General features: G+C 48.5%; 1 long non-coding RNA gene across 1 annotated transcript in view; it reads left to right on the forward strand.

Annotated features, from left to right (window-relative positions):
* Positions 1-12,275, forward strand: part of LOC126271851 (uncharacterized) — a 296,434-nt gene that overhangs the window by 110,177 nt on the left and 173,982 nt on the right. The window lies entirely within an intron of this gene.

The following is a 12,275-nucleotide window of genomic DNA, read 5'->3' on the forward strand; positions in this document are numbered from 1 at the left end:
GTCCAGCGGCCTTTCCTCTTTTGAGCGATTTTAATTGTTTCTCTATCCCACTGTCGTCTATTTCGATATCTACCATTTTGTCATCTGTGCGACAGTCTAGAGAAGGAACTGCAGTGCAGTCTTCCTCTGTGAAACACCTTGGACAAAGACATTTAGTATTTCGGCCTTTAGTCTGTCATCCTCTGTTTCAGTACCATTTTGGTCGCAATGTTTAATAGCATTAGTTGTAGTATGTCAAGCATATCGATCTCTAAACTCAAAAAATAACGGCTGATGGTTTTTCTGCTAATGAATAAACGTCGTGCGTCATCCAGGCAATTCCTGAAGAAGATAAATGACGGTGACGATCCTGCCTGATATATGATTCGCTATTTAAAGCTAATTTGGCGGTCTGCGCCTCAATTTCGGTGCTTTTGTGTTCATGGAGCTCCTCAGTTGGCCTCACGATGCTGAGTGGGCCTGTTTCCAGAACTTTCCAACAGAAAATTTTGAGATGGTCTCGAGGAGTCAAATCTGGAGCCTCGGAGTTATTAGCACAAAGCGCTAACCACTAGACGACGCGGTAAGTTTGATTTCGCAGCTATGACACTAGTTTTCACTGTTGTGATGTTTACACAGAGAAAGAGAGTGCGTCGATTTCTGGAGGAGAGATACTTAGACGGACGAGCAAACTGAATACCAGTAAAATCAGTGGCATGGATTCGAACAAAGAGTAGGCATTATCACCTGCAACTGAAAAGCGGACGACGAATCTTCAGACACAGCTGTCGACTTGGACGTGTGTTATTAGTTCAGTAATTACAGGATTCTCCTTGATAGGTCAGTAGTGCACTTGACAGAGGAAGCAGCTCTTCTGGCGGCAGAGTACTTGACGAGAGCACCTGTTTATTTATTTATTTACTTATTATTTTTTAAGGTTAGACGATAGTTTGAGGCCCTCACCAGTCAATATGTAGAAAGCGAAATCAGACAGCGCACAAAATACGTTTCGAATGTTAAGATTCCGCTTCAATCATGCCTCTTTCCCACAGCATCTACATCGGATGAATGCTTACAGTTCACCAGCATGTGAGTGTGATCCTGAGTCGGAAGCTGATGTCAACCACATCTTATTTATGTGCCCCAAATTTGACCATGAACGGTTGGTCTTTCTGAAGACATTGCTGAGTATGGGCTACCATCTTCCTCAATCAGCTTCTTCTCTTTTGTGTACTAAAGACGTTCGTCTATATAAAGTGATAGTTAGCTTCATCAAGAGTACTGGTTACAATCTGTACGTTTTAATGGTGTACGTGAATTATAAATATGTCTTGCTGATGAAGATATTTCAGAATTGGTGCCCCCCCCCCCCCATCTGCGGGTCTGGGGTAAGAATAGGCCCGAGGTATTCTTGTCTGTCGTAAGAGGCGACTAAAAGGAGTTTCAACCGTTTCGGTCTTCCATGTGGTGGTCCCCCTTGGGGTTTGACCTCCATTTTTCCAAATTCTACAGAAGTACGAGCCTTTTGGGGAAGGACGCCTTACGTGGTGTCTCACTGGTCCTCAGTGCATTAAGACCTTGTCACTCAGCATTGTAACGGCGTTGTAACCGCACCCACTATTCCTCAAATTGGGCCTAAACGCCTGATGGGTTGCACACGTTACGCCCATAGTGCGTCCCCATCTGCACCTACGATCATGATGGACTTTCCATGGCACCCGAAATCCAGCACGGTAGCCAGCACGTTGTGGTGGGGTCGTCATGTACCCTCTAGGTTGTAGCCCCCAGACAACACAGGGATCGTACTGCCGATACCTGAGCTGCACCCTCCCCACGTCGGCCAAGGAGTAGATGCCCGTCTCCTTGGGGCATCAGGACTCCTGGCAACGGTCATCCTGCCAGGTGGCCCTTGCTGAGGCTGGGTGGCGTCCGTGTGGAGAGCCCCTTGTCGGAGTGGGTGGTATCGGGGCGGACGTTTCGCAGATGAAACGTCAACATGTATCAGGTCGATCTGCGGCCGAGTCTTTTAAAAAGAAAGGTACTGTCTCTGGTTCTGGTTCACCTGCCCTTTCCCCCTTGGCCACTCCCTGGGAGGAAGGACAGGCCCGCCGGCTTGGGGCGAAGTACTTCCCCCGCTATTTAGTCTGTTCTCGGACCGATGGGGGGACGTTAGCCACCTCCAAGCCCATGTTCTTTGTCCTTCACGTCGAGGACATCTTTGGGGAAATCGAGACTCTCAGTAAAATGCGTTCGGGGTCCTTTCTTATAAAGACCACCTCCGCCACACAGTCGGCGGCGCTCGAGGCGTGTGACCGACTAGGGGACATCCCAGTGTCCATTGTCCCGCATCTGGCACTGAATAGGATGCAGGGGGTTATTTTTCATCGGGACCTCCTGCTGCAATCTGATGAGGAGCTCAGGGCCAACCTGGAGCGCCGAGGCGTGCATTTCGTCCGGCTAGTCCAGCGCGGCCCCTAAGACCGTCGCATCGACACTGGGGCCTTTATCCTCGCCTTTGAGGGGGACGTTCTCCGGAGAAGTAAAAGGTGACGTGCTACCGGTGCGACGTGCGACCTTACGTCCCCCCTCCTATGCGCTGCTTTCGGTGTTTGCGCTTCGGGCACATGTCGTCACGGTGTGAGGCTGAGCCCCTTTGTGGCGATTGTGGACGTCCTCTTCGTGAGGAACATACATTTACCCCACCACCTCAGTGCGTCATTGTCCTGGCCTCCACTCCCTTAGATCTTTAGACTGCCCCGCATATCAGAAGGAGCAGAAGACTCAAGAATTAAAAACTTTGGACCGTCTCTCTTATTCAGAGGCCAGGAAGAAGTATGATCGCCTCCATCCCGTGACGTACTGCCTCAGTCGTGTCCACTCCTTCCACAGTATCCTCACCCCTATCCTGTCCCCCCTCCACCTCCTCACCCCATCTGGGGTCTATGCCTCCGCCTCCCAAATCCCTCCCTTCCAAATCCTCCATCGCGGCCCCTGCCCCCTCTGCCTCTGCCTCAGGGGCCACCCTTCCTCCTCCTCCCACTCCGCCGCCTGAGAAGCGATCCTCTTCTCAGGTGTCCATCAGAGAAACGTTCCGGACCCCGGCTTCTGAGGTCCGGCGTTCCAAAACGGATCCCACGCGTGAGGACCTTCTCTGGGTCCAGCCCACCATCCCCGTGCCTCATCGGACTTCCAAGAAGGCCTCCAAGAAAAAGTCTTTATCCCCCTCTCCACCCCGGCGCGTTTCGTCTGACGCTCCATCCGTGAGTCACTGCTCCCGGCCGTCCTCAGTTTCGCCGGGATGCTCCGCTGCCAGGCGCTCAGCTGGCCTGTCATCAGCTAATGATGCTGCCCCTCCTACGCAACCCAGGAATGTGGCCGCAGCTGGCAACGACTCGATGGAACAGGATCCGCCTCCCGCCGGTTGTAGCTTTGTTCCTCGACACCTGGCCCTCCGCTGCCGTCGAGGTGACCAGCTCTTCACCCGTTTCGATCCCCACTTTTTTTTTTGACTAGCGACGACTTTGTTACATTGGAACATAAGAGGTATTCGATCTAATCGGGAGGAATTACAACTGCTCCTCCGCCTGCACTGTCCGCTCGTCCTTGGTCTCCAGGAAACCAAGTTGGGCCCAACTGACCGTATTGCTTTTACCCACTATACCTCGGAGTTGTCTGACCTCACCCCTGTGGACGGTATTCCAGCTCATGGTGGGGTCATGTTGCTCGTTCGGGACGATGTCTATTACCATCCCATCCCATTGACCACCCCACTCCAAGCAGTAGCTGTCCGTATTACTCTTTCTGCCTTTACTTTTTCTGTTTGTACTGTCTACACTCCATCGTCGTCTGCAGTTAGTCGGGCTGACGTGATGCACCTGATTGTTCAGCTTCCTCCGCCGTTTTTATTGTTTGGCGACTTCAATGCCCACCATCCCCTTTGGAGCTCTCCATCCTGTCAGAGAGGCCCCCTATTGGCGGATGTCTTCAACCATCTCAATCTTGTCTGCCTCAATACTGGCGTCCCGACTTTCCTCTGGGACTCTACTCATACCTACTCCCACTTGGACTTCTCGATCTGTTTTACCACTCTTGCCCGTCGGTTCGAGTGGTATGTCCTTTCTGATACCTATTCGAGCGACCATTTCCCCTGTGTCGTTTGTCTCCTGCACCACACCCCATCCCCACGTCCTTCGAGCTGGAACATACCGAAAGCTGACTGGGGATTTTACTCCTCCCTGGCGATTTTCTCAGTTGTGACAGTCACGCCGAATATCTCACGGCTGTTATCATCAATGCTGCCGAGCGTTCCATTCCTCGTACTACCTCTTCTTCACGTCGCGTTTCCGTCCTCTGGTGGAATGAGGCTTGTAGAGACGCTGTCGGTGCTCGACGACGTGGTTTACGCAACTTTCGCCGCCATCCTACGTTGGCGAATTGTATTGGATACAAACGACTCCTAGCGCAATGCCGTAGAGTCATCAAAGACAGCAAAAAAGCTTGTTGGGCCTCTTTCACCAGCTCCTTTACAGTTTTACTACCTCTTCTGTCGTCTGGGGTGGCCTGCACCGGCTGTCGGGCATTAAGGCCCACTCCTCGGTACCTGGCCTGACTTCAGATAATGAGGTACTTGTTGATCCTGTGGATATCTCCAACGCCTTCGGCCGGTTTTTCGCGGAGGTTGCAAGCTCCGCCCATTACCACCCTGCCTTCCTTCCCAGGAAAGAGGCAGAAGAGGCTCGGCGACCTTCCTTCCACTCGCTGAATCTGGAAAATTATAATGCCCCCTTTACTATGCAGGAACTCAAACGTGCACTTGCACTGTCCCGGTCCTCTGCTCCGGGGCCAGATGCCATTCACGTTCAGATGCTGATACACCTTTCTCCGGCAGGCAAAAGCTTTCTTCTTCGTTCCTACAATCGCGTTTGGACCGAAGGTCAAGTCCCCATGCGTTGGCGTGGCGCCGTCGTTGTTCCTATACCCAAACCTGGGAAGGATAGACACCTTCCTTCTAGTTACCGCCGCATTTCTCTTACAAGCTGTGTCTGTAAAGTGATGGAGCGCATGGTTAACGCTCGGTTAGTTTGGATTCTTGAATCTCGACGTCTACTTACCAATGTTCAATGCGGCTTTCGTCGCCGCCGCTCCGCTGTCGACCACCTTGTGACCTTGTCGACATTCATCATGACCAATTTTTTGCGAAAGCGCCAAACGGTAGCCGTGTTCTTCGACTTGGAGAAGGCTTATGATACCTGTTGGAGAGGAGGTATCCTCCGCACTCTGCACAGGAGGGGTCTACGCGGTCGCCTGCCCCTTTTTATTGATTCCTTTTTAACAGAACGAAAGTTTAGGGTACGTGTGGGTTCCGTATTGTCCGACGTCTTCCTCCAGGAGAACGGAATGCCTCAGGGTTCCGTCTTGAGCGTAGCCCTTTTTGCCATAGCGATCAATCCAATTATGGATTGCATTCCACGTAACGTCTCAGGCTCTCTTTTTGTCGATGACTTCGCGATCTACTGCAGTGCCCAGAGAACATGGAGCGCTGCGTTCAGCGTTGTCTTGACAGCCTATACTCATGTAGTGTGGCTAATGGCTTCTGGTTCTCTGAAGAGAAGACAGTTTGCATCAACTTTTGGCAATATAAAGCGTTCCTTCCGTCATCCTTACATCTCGGTCCCGTTGTTCTCCCATTCGTGGAAACAACTAAGTTTCTAGGGCTCACACTGGACAGGAAACTTCGTTGGTCTCCGCACGTCTCTTATTTGGCTGCCTGTTGTACACGTTCCCTTAATGTCCTCAGAGTTCTTAGTGGTTCATCTTGGGGAGCGGATCGCACTGTCCTGCTTCGCTTGTATCGGTCCATAATCCGATCAAAGCTGGATTGTGGGAGCCTCGTCTACTCGGCCATCCCTCTTACGCCGTCTCAACTCCATCCACCACTAGTCCCGTCGAGAGTCTTTATACTGAAGCTGCCGAATTACCATTGACCTACCGGCGCGGCGTACTGCTTTGTCGGTATGCCTGCCGGCTATCGTCAATGCCCGACCACCCCTCTTATCAGTCCTTCTTCGCCGATTCTCTCGACCGTCAGTATGGCTTGTACGTGTCTGCCCTGCTGCCCTGTGGAGTCCACTTTCGTCCCCTGCTTCGACAATTGGATTTTGCCCTCCCTACCACCTTCAGAGAGGGTGAGAGCCCGACACCACCTTGGCTCCAGGCTCCGGTTCATATTCATCTATACCTCAGCTCGCTCCCGAAGGAGGGTACTCCGGCTGCAGTGTATTGCTCACGGTTTGTCGAACTTCGTGTCCGACTTGCCAGTCACACCTTTATTTACACTGATGGCTCCAAAACTGACGACGGTGTCGGCTGTGCCTTTGTCGTCGGGGCCGTCACCTTTAAATACCGGCTCCTCGGCCAGTGTTCCAGCTTTACCGCCGAGCTTTTTGCTCTTAATCAGGCAGTACTCTGCTCTGATTCACTCAGTGCTCTTCAGAGCCTTGGAGCTCCATATCCGGTCCATCCCTTGGTGCAACGGATCCAGCAGTCCCTCCATTCTTTTGCTGATGATGGCTCTCCTGTCAGCTTTCTGTGGGTTCCTGGCCATACAGGAGTGCCTGGGAATGAGGCTGCTGATGCTGCAGCCAAGGCTGCAGTCCTCCTGCCTCGGCCAGCCTCCCATTGTGTCCCGTCATCTGACATTAGTGGGGTTGTTTGTAAGAGGCTTGTGTCATTGTGGTGGGATACTTGGTCATCACTTCAAGGAAACAAACTCTGGGCCGTAAAGCCGTTCCCAACTGTTTGGACAAGCTCCTCCCGACCATCTCGGCGAGAAGAGGTCCTTCTGACCAGGTTGCGGATTGGGCATTGCCGGTTTAGCCACCGCTACCTGCTCTCCGGTGACCCAGCCCCGCAGTGCCCTTGTGGTCATGCATTGACAGTGCGCCATGTTTTATTGTCGTGTCCCCGTTTTAGTCAATCTCGTGTTGTCCTGTCTCTGCCATCTACTTTACACGATATTTTATCTGATGACGCTCGAGCAGCTGCTCGTGTTGACCTGCTTGTCCAAAGACATCTAACTCTTTTACTTATTTTATCTGCATCTTTGTAAGAACTTTATGGTGTTCTCCCCCCCCCCCCCCCCCCCTTGAGTTTTACTAGATTCTATGTGCTCTTACAATTGTGACTGGGCGCTAATGACCTCAGTAGTTGAGCGCCCTTAAACCCCAAACAAAAAATATATATATATATATATATATATATATAAAAAATTGGTGTGCATTGTAAGCCAAGACACTTTTAATTATTTTCCAATTCAAAACTGTAACAGTTAAAGTTTTTATTCTTGTAAATATGCATTTCTGTATTTGTTTATTCAATTATGTGTACATTGTCACTATGTTTTGCCGATGGCTAAATTGAGTACACACTCAAAGGCGAAATAAAAAAAAAGATTTCAACAGTAAACTGCCGAGGCATTCGTAACAAATTCCCTGAATTCACCTACGTCCAGAAAAGCTGCAGCGCTCATTCGGAACCGAGAGCTGAATGAAAGCTCCGAAATATTTACCGGCACGTGGAACGTACTTCGAAAATGGCTGGTTACACGTCATAGGAGGGAGAGTGATCATTGCAATCGACAGAAATATTGCCTGTGTTGAGGTAGAAATTCAGTCTGCGAAGCTATCTGGACGCGAGTAACCGGCTTAGGTTAACTCAAGTTAATCATCGTCTGTTTTACCGGCTACCCGACTGCGCCGTATCGGTCGTAGAATTATTCAAAGAGCGTCTACACTCAGTAGCGAGGACATACATCGATGGCACCACACTGACTGGAGGCTAACCGCGCGGTTTGAGGCGTCATGTCACGGACTGCGCGGCCGCCCCCGCCGGAGCTTCGAGTCTTCCCTCGGGCATGGGTGTGTGTGTTGTTCTTAGCATAGGTTAGTTTAAGTAGTGTGTAAGTCTATGGACCGATGACCTCGGCAGTTTAGTCCCTTAGGAATTCACACACATTTGAGCATTTGCTTACCTTCCGAGTACTGAATGGGACGTCTATGGATTCATTGCAAGTGTTACGATCAGACTGTCTTATTAACTAACGGTGAACACATTTTCCGAAAACTATATGGAGCAATATTTTAGACATTGTAGCTACAGGCAGGATCGACCTCATCGCCAGTGTCGGTATACAGACAGGGATTAGTGATTAAGAGGTTATGATAGCGACTGTTGTTACTAAACTTGATAAGCGCATCAAGCAGGTTAGGAGAATATTTATGCTGGAAAGAACAGACAAGCAATTTTCAGCATGCTACTGAGGCAGTGTATGGAGGTTTTTTAGTTCCCAAATCATGGACGTATGGGAATTATGAGGAATCTCTACAGAGCTATGTGCTGATTAAGTGGTTTACGGATGAAAAGACAGTTCGTGGTGTCATCATCGAATTCAGAAAGTGCTAATGAAACAGGTTGCTCTACTCACTGTTCAAAAAAGAACCCAGAAATGTCAACAGGGAAAAGTTAGCACAAATTCTTGGTTCTATAAAAGTATCGATTCGCGAAGCATGCAATTTATCATACGTTACCGAAAGATCATCTTGCTCAGAACAAGGGAAAATCCTGGTCCGACTTACATTCGCTAGGAGTCTCGAAGACTTCTTTCAGTCACTCAGCCTGGTTTAGAAGTAGAACACAATAGAAAGAAAGCAGAATTTTTTAATCTCGCATTTAAAAATCCGTTCTTGCAGGAGCATCTTACAGACGTAGGCATCGTTTGACAGTCGCAGAGACTTCTGTGTGGAGGACATGGAAATGGTATCCGAAGCATCTGAAGGAGTTCAAAACAAATAAGTCACCTGCTTCGGAGGACTTCCAGTTCGATTTTACAGAAAGTAATCTACGGCACTGGCCCGCTATTTAGGTTGCATTCATAGAGAATCTCTCGCCCAGTGCAAAGTCCCAAGCGACTGGAAAAAAGCGAAGGTGACTTACGTACTCGGTGATCAAAAAGTCAGTATAAATTTGAAAACTGAATAAACCACGGAATAATGTAGATAGAGAGGTACAAATTGAGATACATGCTTGGAATGACAAGGGGTTTTATTAGAACAAACTCACTTTTTGATCACAGGTATATAAGAAGGGTAAAGAAGCTACAAACAAAATTTGACTAATGGTTCAAAATGGTTCAAATGGCTCTGAGCACTATGGGACTTAACATCTGAGGTCATCAGTCCCCTAGAACTTAGAACTACGTAAACCTAACTAACCTAAGGACATCACACACATCCATGCCCGAGGCAGGATTCGAACCTGCAACCGTAGCGGTCGCGCGGTTCCAGACTGAAGCGCCTAGAACCGCTCGGTCACAGTGGCTGGCTCAGAATAATATTCTTAACATAGTTTTATGCAGAATTCCTGATAATATTTTAGGTTAGAATAAAATAAATTTCCTTGAGACAGAAAAGCTTATGTCCACGGATCAGCACAGTAAAGAAAACATAGCACGTGCGAAACTCAGCTTGCACTTTTCTCGTAAGGTACCCTGCGAACTGTGGATAAAGGGCAACAGGCAGATTCCATATTCCTGGATTTCTGGAAGGCGTTAGACATAGTGCCCCGCTGATGATTGTTAACGAAGGTACAAGTGTACCGGGTTGGTTCCCTGATATATGGGTGGGTCGAAAGCGTTTTAAATTATAGAATCTAGTACGTTGTCGTGGACGGTGAGTGTTCATCAGAGATAAGGGTAACGTCAGCAGTGATCCAGGTAAGTGTGACCGCTCTTGTTCCCTACATACAATACATAAATTATCCGGAGGGCAGGGTGAGCAGCAATCTACGGATCGGTTCATTGGCAGAATTTTAGGAAAGTATGGCTCATCTGTAAAGGAGACAGCACATAGAACGCTAGTTGAATAATCCTCGATTGTTTGGGATCCCCACCACGACGGATTAAAGGAAGACATGGAAGTAGTACAGAGGCGAGCTGCAAGATTTGTTACCGGTAAGTTCGATCAACACACTAGCATCAAGACAGTCTCTGCGAACTCAAATTGGAATCCCTGGATTGAAGAAGACGTTTTTTACACTAAAACGTATTCAGAAAATTTAGAGAAGCGGCATTTGAGACTGACTGCTGTACGGGTCAGCTGCCGGCAACGTACTACCGCGTAATTACCGTGAAGATAAATTAGAACTCGGGCGAATGTATACCGACACCGTTTTCCTCTCGCTCTGTTTGAGAGGGGAACAGGAAAGGAAATAGTAGCGGTGGTAGAAAGTATTCGTGGTGTGCTGCTTGATTAAATATCTAGGGGCAACGAAGCAAAGCAATACGAAAAGGAGCAAGTAAATGACGCCGGTCGCAGGAGTGTGGAATAGGTTTGTAGTTGTAGATAAGTAAACAGCTACATCACGTGGGAGAGTAGTTTTATGGATACTGCCAGAGAAGCGTTGTGAGCAGTCTAGGTGAGGGGTATTATACATCCCCTTTCTACTCTTTTTCTAAAAGGGCACGTCATTCAGTAACACGTAGAAAAGTGTGCAAGACACCATTGGGCTGTGGCTAAGTGTAAACAGTCTCTCTGATCTGGATCGAATGAGGCTTCTGGATATGCAGATCAGCCCCCTGTGACACAGATGTGAAGGAAATTCTGGTCTTACGTAAAATCGGTAAGTGGGTCGAAAGCTTACATCCAGCCACTCACTGATCCGTCTGGCCTGGCAACGGAAGACAGCAAATCGAAAGCTGAAATTTTAAATTTAGCATTTGTGAAATCTTTCACGCAGGAGGATCATACAAACATACCGCCGTTTGAGTCTCGTACAGATTGATGTATGGAGGACATAATGATAGACATCCCTGGGGTTGTGAAGCAGCTGAATGGGTTGAAAATAAATAAATCGCCAGGTTCTGATGGGATTCCAATTCCGTTTTACAGAGAGTACTCTACTGCGTTGGCTCCTTACTTAGCTTGCATTATCGCGAATGTTTTGCCCAACGTAAAGTCCCGAGCCACTGGAAAAAAGCGCAGGTGACGCCTGTATATAAGAAGGGTAGAAGGACGGATCCTCAAAATTACAGACCAATATCCTTAACATCGGTTTGTTGCAGTATTCTCGAAAATATTCTCAGTTCGAATATAATGAATTTCCTTGAGACAGGGAAGTTGCTGTCCATGCATCAGAACGGCTTTAGAAAGGAACGCTCCTGCGAAACGCAGCTCGCCCTTTTGTTCACATGATATCTTGCGAACCATGGATGAAGGGTATCAGACGGATGCCATATACCTTGACTTCCGCAAAGCGTTTGACTCGGTGCCCCACTGCAGACTCCTAACTAAAGTACGAGCATATGGGATTGGTTCCCAAATATGTGAGTGGTTCGAAGACTTCTTAAGTAATAGAACCCAGTACGTTGTCCTCGATGATGAGTGTTCATCGGAGGCGAGAGTATCATCTGGAGTGCCCCAGGGAAGTGTGGTAGGTCCACTGTTGTTTTTTATCTACATAAATGATCTTTTCGGTAGGGTAGATAACAATGTGCGGCTGTTTGCTGATGATGCTGTGGTGTACGGGAAGGTGTCGTCGTTCAGTGACTGTAGGAGGATACAAGATGACTTGGACAGGATTGTGATTGGTGTAAAGAATGGCAGCTAACTCTAAATATAGATAAATGTAAATTAATGCAGCTGAATAGGAAAAAGAATCCCGTAATGTTCGGACAGTGTAGTGCTTGACAGAGTCACGTCGATTAAATATTTGGGTGTAACATTGCAGAGCTATATGAAGTGGGACAAGCATGTAATGGCAGTTGTGGGGAAGGCGGATAGTCGTCTTCGGTTCAGTGGTAGAATTTTGGGAAGATGTGGTTCATCTGTAAAGGAGACCGCTTATAAAACACTAATACGACCTGTTCTTGGGTACTGCTCGAGCGTTTGGGATCCCTATCAGGTGCGATTGAGGGAGGACGTATAAGCAATTCAGAGGTGGGCTGCTAGATTTGTTACTGGTAGGTTTGATCATCACGTGGGTGTTACGGAAATGCTTCAGGAACTGGGGTGGGAGTCTCTAGAGGAAAGGAGGCGTTCTTTTCGCGAATCGCTACTGAGGGAATTTAGAGAACCAGCATTTGAGGCTGACTGCAGTACAATTTTACTGCCGCCAACTTATATTTCGCGGAAAGACCACAAAGATAAGAGAGATTAGGCCTCGTACAGAGGCATATAGGCAGTCATTTTTCTTTCGTTCTGTTTGGGAGTGGAACAGGGAGAGAAGATACTAGTTGTGGTACA

This window comes from Schistocerca gregaria, chromosome 5 (genome assembly GCF_023897955.1).
Source record: "Schistocerca gregaria isolate iqSchGreg1 chromosome 5, iqSchGreg1.2, whole genome shotgun sequence".
NCBI lineage: Eukaryota > Metazoa > Arthropoda > Insecta > Orthoptera > Acrididae > Schistocerca > Schistocerca gregaria.